This window comes from Hemiscyllium ocellatum, chromosome 16, assembly GCF_020745735.1.
Source record: "Hemiscyllium ocellatum isolate sHemOce1 chromosome 16, sHemOce1.pat.X.cur, whole genome shotgun sequence".
In the NCBI taxonomy this organism is placed as follows: Eukaryota; Metazoa; Chordata; class Chondrichthyes; order Orectolobiformes; family Hemiscylliidae; genus Hemiscyllium; species Hemiscyllium ocellatum.
Window position 1 is genome coordinate 38,532,480 of NC_083416.1, and position 9,942 is coordinate 38,542,421.

Sequence of the window (9,942 nt, forward strand, 5' to 3'; positions counted from 1 at the left end):
CTAGTTCTGGACTCCCTGACCCCAGAGTAAAAATCTTGTCTATTTACCCTAACCATGTCCTTCGTGATTTTATAAACCTCTATAAGGTCACCCCTCAGCCTCTGACGCTCCAGGGAAAACAGCCCCAGCCTATTCAGCCTCTTCCTATAGCTCAACTCCTCCAACCCTGGCAACATCCTTGTAAATCTTTTCTGAACCCTTTCAAGTTTCACAACAGCCTTCCGATAGGAAGGAGACCAGAATCACATGCAATATTCTAAAAGTGGACTAACCAACGTCCTGTACAGCCGCATCATGACCTCCCAACTCCTGTACTCAGTACTTTGACCAATAAAGGAAAGCATACTAAATGCCTTATTCACTATCTTATCTACCTGTTTCTACTTTCAAGGATCAATGAATTGTACTCCAAGGTCTCTTTGTTCAGTAACACTCCCTAAGACCTTGCCATTAAGTGTATAAGTCTTGCTAAGATTTGCCTTCCCAAAATGCAACACCTTGCATTTATCTAAATTACCAGAGAACAATTTATAACAATAGTTATGTGAATAGCTAGAATACTAAACCAAAAACTATCTGAGCATGTCACAGGGGCAATACAATAACTGTGAAGGCTTTAATATTCACGTAGCCTGGGCAAATCATTATGGCAAGGGTGTTCCAATATGTATATTTGTGGAATGTTTTTATGACAAGTTCCTTGAGCAATATATTGTGAAAATAATTAGGTATAAAACTATTTTAGATTGTGTATTGTTTAATGAATTTGGTTTAATTGGTCATCTAGAAGTAAAAGATCAATAGGAATTAATGATCAGAATATAGTTGAATTCCTTGTTAAATTTGAAAGTAACATACTCAATACAAATAAGGATCTCAAACTTAAATGAAGCCAATTATGCAGAAATATTGATGGTTAAATACATTGAAATATATGGCCACCAATAAATAATGACAATTTGTTTTTAAATCTATATTTTCATCAAGAATACATCCTATTGAGAAACAGAAGCTCAGCAATTAAGATCCATCAATTGTCATGCAGGAAATTAAGGATATTGGTGGATTTAAATAAGTGACGTGTCAGGTTGCAAAGACCATACCAAGTCTGAGGATTTAGAATGTTCTAAAAGCCACAAAAAAAATATTAAAAAGGCAAAAGAGAAAATATGAGGGAAGCTGGCCAGGAATATTAAAAAAAAAAGATCACAGGGGTCTTTACAAGTAGATAAGAAGGAAGAGAATAGGCAAAATATATATTCCTTTGAAGCAGAGACAGGAGACCTGTAGAGAAGTAGCAGAGATAATGAAGAAATATTTTATGTCTGTTTTTCCAATAGACCTTGAATGGTAGTAATAATGATAATCTAGGTGCTAAAAACAATGAGAAAATTAGTAGAAAAGGTATTGGATAATGAAAGATTAAAATCTGATAATCTCAGGTACCTGATGGCTTACATCCTCAGGCTCCAAAGGAAATAGCTTCAAAAGTTACTGAATGTTCTGCTGTGATTTTCCAGAGCTTCCCAGATTCTGGAATAGTCAAAGCAAAATTGGAAGTTTACAATATCACACTGCTATTCAAGAAAGGACAGAGAGAGAAAATGTAGAATTACAAGCATGTGAACTTGACATGAGTCTTTAGGAAAATGCTGATTTCTGTGGTTAAGAACACAAGAAATAAGAGCAGGAATATGCCATTCCGCCTTTCAAACCTGCCCTGCAATTCTGCAAAATTACTCTTAAACTGCCCCAAATCGCAAATCTTCTTTTTTGCCAACTCCTGATTAATCACAACTCTTTGATATTTCACAAATCTATCTACATAATTTTTAAACAGTATCATTGATCTAGCCTACTCTGGAATAGAAAGGTTTAGATCATCACTAGCCTCTGGGAGAACAAATTGCTTTACCTCTCAGTTTTAAATCATAATTCCCTTATTCTGTAACTATGTACCATGTTTTGAGATTTGGCCACTCGTAGTAACCCCTTCTCAATATCTGCCTTGTCAACCTGCCTCAATCTTCTGATGAATATGGGAAATGGAAATAACTTAAACAAATACATTGCATTATTTGTCACAGTGGAGAACTTTGCAAACATTTCAAATCTATAAGAGCAGCAGGGCGCTAATAAGAGAAAATTCTGGTAATTTCTAACTCTAGGGACAAATTATTTGACAACTGATAGGACAAATAATCCACTGTTCTAAGGAAGGGTTACTGGACCCGAAACATTAATTTTCATTTTCTGCATTGATATGACCAGACCTGCTGAGTTTTTCCATCAATTTCTGTTTTTGTGCCTCAGAATCTTGCATATTTTATGAAGATAATTTCTCATTGTACTACGCTTTCCTGCATAAAGACCTATTATTCTTCACAAGTCAATAGTGAAGACAGTGAGGACAGCTGAGAAGATCATCGAGGTCTCTCTCCCATCCATTACAAAAATTTACACCACACGCTGCGTCCGAAAGGCTAAGAGCATTGCAGAAGACCCCATTCTCACTCAAACTGTTCTCCCTCCTGCCATCTGGCAGAAGATACTAGAGCACTCAGTCTCTCAGACCAGACTGTTGGCTTCTTCCCCCAAGCCATCAGGCTCCTTAACACAGTATAATTGCACTATTTCCCATCTGAAATTCATTGCACAACTTCGAATTGCTGCTAGAAAAATGTCTATTATTTATTATTCTTCTATTACATTGTAAAATGCGTGCTTTGCACTTCTTATGCATTTTATGTCATGGATGAGTGTGCAGTTTATGGTGTCCATGTAGCACCCTTGGTCCTGGAGGAATGCTGTCTCATTTTTACTGTATCAGTTTTGTATAGTAGAAATGACAAATAATAAAACTACTCTATTCCTTCATTCCAGAAATCAGCCGAGTAGATGTCAGTTGAACTGCCTCCAACTGCCAGTATGCCCTTCCTCAAAGATCAGAACCAAAATTAGGCATAGTACACTAAGTGCAGTCTTAACAATACTCTAATACTATTGGAATGAGATTTGCTCATTTTTAAATCCTAACTCCCTCCCTATAAAGGCCAATATTCCATTTGCCTTCTCCATTACTTACTACACCTGCGTGCTAACATTTTTTGTTTTATGCACAAGAATACCCAGATCCCACTTTTTTTGGAGTCTCTTTCCATTTAAAGAAAAGTCTGCCTTTCAATTCTGTCTATTAAAGTGCAAGGCCTCACATTCTCTAATATTAAGCTCCAACAGCTACATTTTTGCCCATTCACTCAATTTATATGTATCCTCTTACAATTCCTTATGTTCTCATCACAACATAATCTGCACCTACTTTTATACACCAGCAAATTTGGATATGTTACACTCTGCACCCTCAAAATTTGTATGGAAACAGTAATCTCAAATCTCTGTTTTGTGCATGTTAACAAATTTACAAACCATAGTATTACACCACATACAGTGAGTTCTTGTCTTGTATAAAACCTTTTCGGTAACACTTCAAGCAAATATTTTCTGGAAATCCAAATGCACTACATCTACCAGTTTCCATAATCAACTCTGCTTGCCACACTCCTAAGAACTTTGAGTTTGTCAAACATATTTTTCCTTTTACAAAGCCATGTTGACTGTGATTGGATTAAACTTATCCAAACGTCCTGCTGTTTCAAAATTAATAATGGACCCAAGCATTTTTAAGATGACAATTGTTAGGCTAACTGTCCTATAGTTTCCTGCTTTCTGTCTCCCTCCCTTCACAAACAGGAACAATGAAACAGTAGTGTTTGAATCTGTTGGAATGCTTCTGAAATCTAATGAATTCTGGAAAATTTTGACCAATTCTTCACTATCTCTGCAGCCCCTTCCATTAAAACCCTTGGATGAAGACCATCAGGTCCTGACAAATTTGTCTCATTAGTTTGTCAAATACTTTGACCCTGGTCATAGAGACTCTTAACAGAAATTTCATGACATGGAGGAGTCGGTGTTGGACTGGGCAAGACAAAGTTAAAAATCACACAACACGAGGTTACAGTCCAACGGGTTTATTTGGAAGCACTAGCTTTCGGAGCGCTGTTCCTTCATCAGGTGGCTGTGGGGTATAAGATCATATGATACAGAATTTATAGCAAAAGATTACAGTGTCATACAGTGACAATATGTTCAATACCATGTTCAATATATCACTGTATGACTCTGTAGTCTTCTGCTATAGCTTCTATGTCTGATGGTCTTATACACCACAACCACCTGATGAAGGAGCAGTGCTCCGAAATCTAGTGTTTCCAAATAAACCTGTTGGACTATAACCTGCTGTTGTGTGATTTTTAACTCAGAAATTCCCTCCCATTAGTATCTTGCAGCTCTGATAGATTTGAGATGTTTGCAGTGTTCTCCACCATAACAAATAATGCAATGAATTTGTTTAAATTATTTGCCATTTCCATATTCCTCATTATGAATTGCTCAGCCATATCCTTTAACGGTCCCACGCTCACTTTAGCCACTCTTCCTTTGAGTATATCCAGAGAACCTTTTGCTGCTTCTGTTTACATTTCTTGCATTCCTTGCAAATATACTTGGAAAAATCAATCTTCCTTTTTAGTCAGCTGTTGCTGGGTCCTAAAAATTTATCCTATTCCTCTCACACCACTATATTTGTCTGCTTGTTATGCCTTACTTTTCAATTGGACACTTTCTCTGAACACTTCTTTTAACCACAGGAATTCATAGTTCTGTGCAAAACAAACTTTTTTGGAGCTTTATGAAATATTTGCTTAAATGTCTGCTGCTACTCATTTTCTAACCTTCGTCTTTTTTTATTAACCCCAGTCTGCTTTAGATAAATTTTCTTAACAGTAATTATCCTTTGAGTTGAGGACATTGGTTGAGATCTGAATTGCTATCCCTCAGATTTTAATGGAAATTCTACCATGTTTAAATGCCAAATTGTAGAAGATCTTTAGCTACTAGATCACTCATTGAATATCCTTCATTAGGCATTACAAGATCCAAAGTAGCCAGATCCTGAATAGGCTGTGAAATGTACTAAGAAACAATCACTAAAACACTCAAAAAATGCATGAGCTGAAAAATGTGTTGCTGGAAAAGCGCAGCAGGTCAGGCAGCATCCAAGGAGCAGGAGAATCGACATTTCGGGCATAAGCCCTTTTTCAGGAATTCTCCTGTCAATTCTCCTGCTCCTTGGATGCTGCCTGGCCGACTGCATTTTTCCAGCAATACATTTTTCAGCTCTGATCTCCAGCATCTGCAGTCCTCACTTTCTCCTAAAAAATGCATGGCCCATGTAGATTATAATTAACCAGGACAATTGTAGTTCCCTTCCTAAATGTTTTATTTTTTGACTTGTACTATGTCTGACAGTTTTGTGACATGGGCCTACAGGTGATTCCTGTTCATGAGTTCTTTCCCCTCCTATTCCTTATTTCCACCCAAAATTAATTCCATGTCATAATTTATTGCACGTTTATCATTACTTCCCACTGCATTTCTTGTATTATCAAAGATACCACATCTTATTTTTTTACCCTATTTACTTCCAGAAGCCTATTTACTTTGAATACCCATGAATTTGAGTATCCAGCATCCATCATTCTGTCACATATCTAGTATAGCTATAAGTGTCATATTCATTTTTTTTCTATTTGTGCTGTCAAATCATGTATCTTGTTATCTGAATGCACATAGCTTTGATTTTTTTATCACTATTTTATCTATTTTGGTTCGACCTTAGAGTCATAACAATGCACAAAACAGAAACAGACCCTTCAATCCAACATTCCATGCCAAGCAGCTATCCTGAATTAATCTAGTCTCATTCATTAGCACTTGGCCCATATTCTTCTGTCCCCTTCCTATTCATATACCCATCCAGATGCCTTTTAAATGTTGTATTTGTACTAGCCTCCACCACTTCTTCTGGCAGCTCATTCCATACACACATGAAAATGTTGCTCCTTAGGTCCCTTTCAATCTTTCCCCTCTCATCCTAAACCTTTGCCTTCTCATTCTGGACTCTCCCACCCCAGGAAAAGACCTTGCCTATTTATCCTATCCATGCCTCTTATGATTTCACAAACTTTTATACGGTCACACTTCAGCCTCTGACCCTCCAGGGTAAAAAGCCCCAGCCTATTCAGCCTCTCCTGATAGCTCAAACCCTGGCAACATCCTTGTAATCCTTTTTTGTACTATTTCAAGTTTCACAACATCGTTCCTTTAGCAGGGAGTCCAGACTGACACACAGTATTCCAAAACTGGCCTCACCAATGCTCTGTACAGTCATAATATGACCTCCCAACTACTATACTCAATGCACTGACCAAATAAAGGCAAGCATACCAAACATCTTCTTCACTATCCTATCTAACTGTGACTCTGTCTTCTCTTGCACATATTTTCTGCCCCTGTCTGTAACACTGAATTTGATTCTTCACAACACTGCACTTCTTCTCTCTCAGTTCTTTTTGATTTTTATACTTTCTTTCAATTGATAATTAACCCCTCCACTCCTTGAAACTTTAGTTTGTTTAAAACCCTGACTACAACCCAAATTATACAATTTATCAGGACACTTCTCCCAGCATGGTTCAAGCCAAGCACATCGCAGTGGAACAGTTCTGTCTTTCCCTAGTACTGGTGCCAGTGCCTCATAAATCGTAATCTATTATTTCCACACCGATTTGTAAGGCACCTCTCTCAGCATATTTACCTTCTGACAAGGAAGTATCAAAGCTGCAAAATTAATATGTTTGGAGAGATTTGGGTGTGCTTACACAAGGAACTGAGAGAGTTAGCAAGCATGTATAGCAAGTCATTATGAAGACAAATGGCATGTCTACCTCTTAGTAAAGGGATATGTGGAGTGGGTGAGGAAGTGGAGTTGAAGCCTAAGATCAGCTGTCTTGGTACTGATTGCTGGCACAGTTATATGGTATACTCCTGTTCTTATTATTTGCATTCTTATCTTCATTTAGGTAATGTCACATATTATTAAGTCAGTAAAGTAAAAGCATTCCATAATGTAACAAATAATTGCATCATTTCTTTATTTTTCTTTCACTTTAAGTAGTTTTTCTATGGATTTTAGTACTGAACCAACTATAGATCACAACACAATGGCAGCATTATATTTTTGTTCATAAAATCAGCTGGTAATGGCATTTTTTAAGCAATGCTTAATACACTTTCATGTTTCATTAAATTATTCACAATCAACTTACTTCTGGAGGGTAAGCACATAAGGAATAACAAGATCAAAGGGATTGCAATGCATGATAAACCTACACATGTTCATTCAAATACAGGCGGTGTGCTCATGCTGTGTAACCGACTGATAACATATGGTTGAATGGCTGAACATCTCAGCTGGGAATTAAATTCTGACTAATGTTCAGGAAAAAAAATAACCAAAAAGGAGAAGGATGTGGGATGTCTTTGTTAATTAAGAAATGTGCAATGGTGAGTAGTGATCTGGGTGCAATTGATCATCATGTGGAATCAGTTTGGGGAGGTTGGGGGTGTGCATGGAATAAGAAATAGCAAGGAAAAGAAGTCATGGGTGGGTGTTGTTTGTAGACCCTGAAGACTTACTCATTGTGGGACAAAATATAAATATAGTTAAATAAAGGTTACTGTAATTGTCATGGGTTAGTGCTATTAATTCCATATCCCATGATCCTGCTCCACTAGCTATCTGATGAAGGAGCAACACTCCAAAAGCTTGTACATCCAAATAAACCTATTGGACTATAACCTGGTGCTATGTGATTTTTAACTTGGTCCACCCCAGTCCAACACCGGCACCTCCAGATGAAGGAAAATCAAGCAGTGTGGAAATGCTGAAAGCACAGAACTAGTGAAGAACACAAAATCTTCTCTTCTTCCAAAATCTGTTTCCTGTGGTCCACTGATACAAGTAAACACCAAATATTCCATTGCAGAAACCATTGCAGGTACAGCAGCTGAATGCTTCAGCAACATAGAACACAAGCACCAAGCCCCAATAACATACCACAGATATGCATTTCAACATTTTTCTTAAGTATTATTTGTCATATTAGTACGTTTTAAATGTTTGACTCTAGTTAATAACTTTAATTATAAGGAACCTACAGCAATAACTTATAATAAAATAACCTTTACCCTTTTTAAACATCAAACTTCACTGTTGGCAAAATTAACTTGAAGAATTACACACAAAATCAAAAAGAGGGCTAAATTAGGTACATTAATTTTGATCACTGAAATGTTCACATGCCTGGTGGTCATGACAGCTCCAGCAACAACCTATGAGCGATAATAGAGGATATTTTGCTTCTATTTAAAATAAATTTCATCCCTTATAATATTGTGATCATATTTTAAAAAATAATGTGAGTTGTTTTTGGATTTACATTTCTCAGGGCATTATTTGGGTATGAATTTAATGCCACTATATATCTCAAGCATGAGATTTATAAGAATCTAGACAGATTCTCAAGAATCTCTACAGTGTGGATACAGGCCCTTTGGCCCAACAGGTCTACACTGACCCTCTGGAGAGTATCCCACCCAAAACCCATTCCCCATTACTCTACATTTGTGTTAGGTGACTCTCTAGACTGAGGTACAGGCGGATGTTTCTGTGGCCAGCAATGAAAAATCAGAATAGTGTGCTGCTTCTCTGGTGCCAGGATCAACGTTGTCTCAGAGAGGATGCAGATTGTTCTCAAGGGGGAGGGAATTGTACACATTGGAACCAATGATAGGAAGGGAAAAAGTTGAAATTCTGAAGGGAGATTACAGAGAGTTAGGCAGGTTTTTAAAAAGGAGGTCCTCGAGAGTAGTAACATCTGGATTACTCCCAGTGTTATGAGCTAGTGAGGGAAGGAATAGGAGGATAGAGCAGATGAATGCATGGCTGAGGAGCTAGTGAATGGGAGAAGGATTCACATTATTGGTTCATTGGAATCTCCTCTGGGGTAGAAGTGACCCTCACAAGAAGCACGGATTACACCTAAATTGGAAGGGGACGAATATACTGGCAGGGAGATTTGCTAGAGCTTCTCAGGAGGATTTGAACTAGTAAGGTGTGTGTGGGGGTGGGGGGGTGGGGGGGGTGCCGGCTACCCAGGGAGTTGGTGAGGAAAGAGATCAATCTGAGACTGGCACAGTTGAGAACAGAAGTGAGTCCAACAGTCAGGGCAGGCAGGGACAAAACAGAGAACAAGGTAGGACTGATAAATTAAACTGCATTTATTTCAATGCAAGGGGCCAACAGGGAAGGCAGATGAACTTAGGGCATGGTTAGGAACATGGGTCTGGGATATCATAGCAATTGCAGAAATATGGCTCAGGGAACGGACAGCTTAATGTCCCAGGATACAAATGCTAAAGGGAGGATAGAAGGGGGCACAAGAGAGGAAGGGGAGTCGTGTTTTTGATCAGGGATAGCATTACTACTGTACTGAGGGAGGATATGCCTGGGAATACATCCAGGGAAGTTATTTGGGTGGAACTGAGAAATAAGAAAGGGATAATCGCCATATTGGGATTGTATTCTGGACACCCTAACTGTCAGAGGGAAATTGAGAAACAAATTTGTAAGAAAATCTCAGCTATCTATAAGAATAATAGGGTGGTTATAATAGGGAATTTTAACTTTCCAAACATAGACTGGGATTGCCATAGTGTTAAGGGTTTAGATGGAGAGGAATTTGTTAAGTGTGTACAAGAAAACTTTCTGATTCAGTATGTGGATGGTGTAAAATTTGACCTACTCTTGGGAAATAAAGCAGGGCAGGTGATTGAGGTGTCAGTGGGCAAGACCACTGACCATACTTTTATTAGTTTTGAAACAGTGATGGAAAAGGATAGACCAGATCTAAAAGTTGATGTTCTAAATTGGAGAAAGGCCAATTTTGATGGTATTAGGCAAGAACTTTCAAAAGTGGA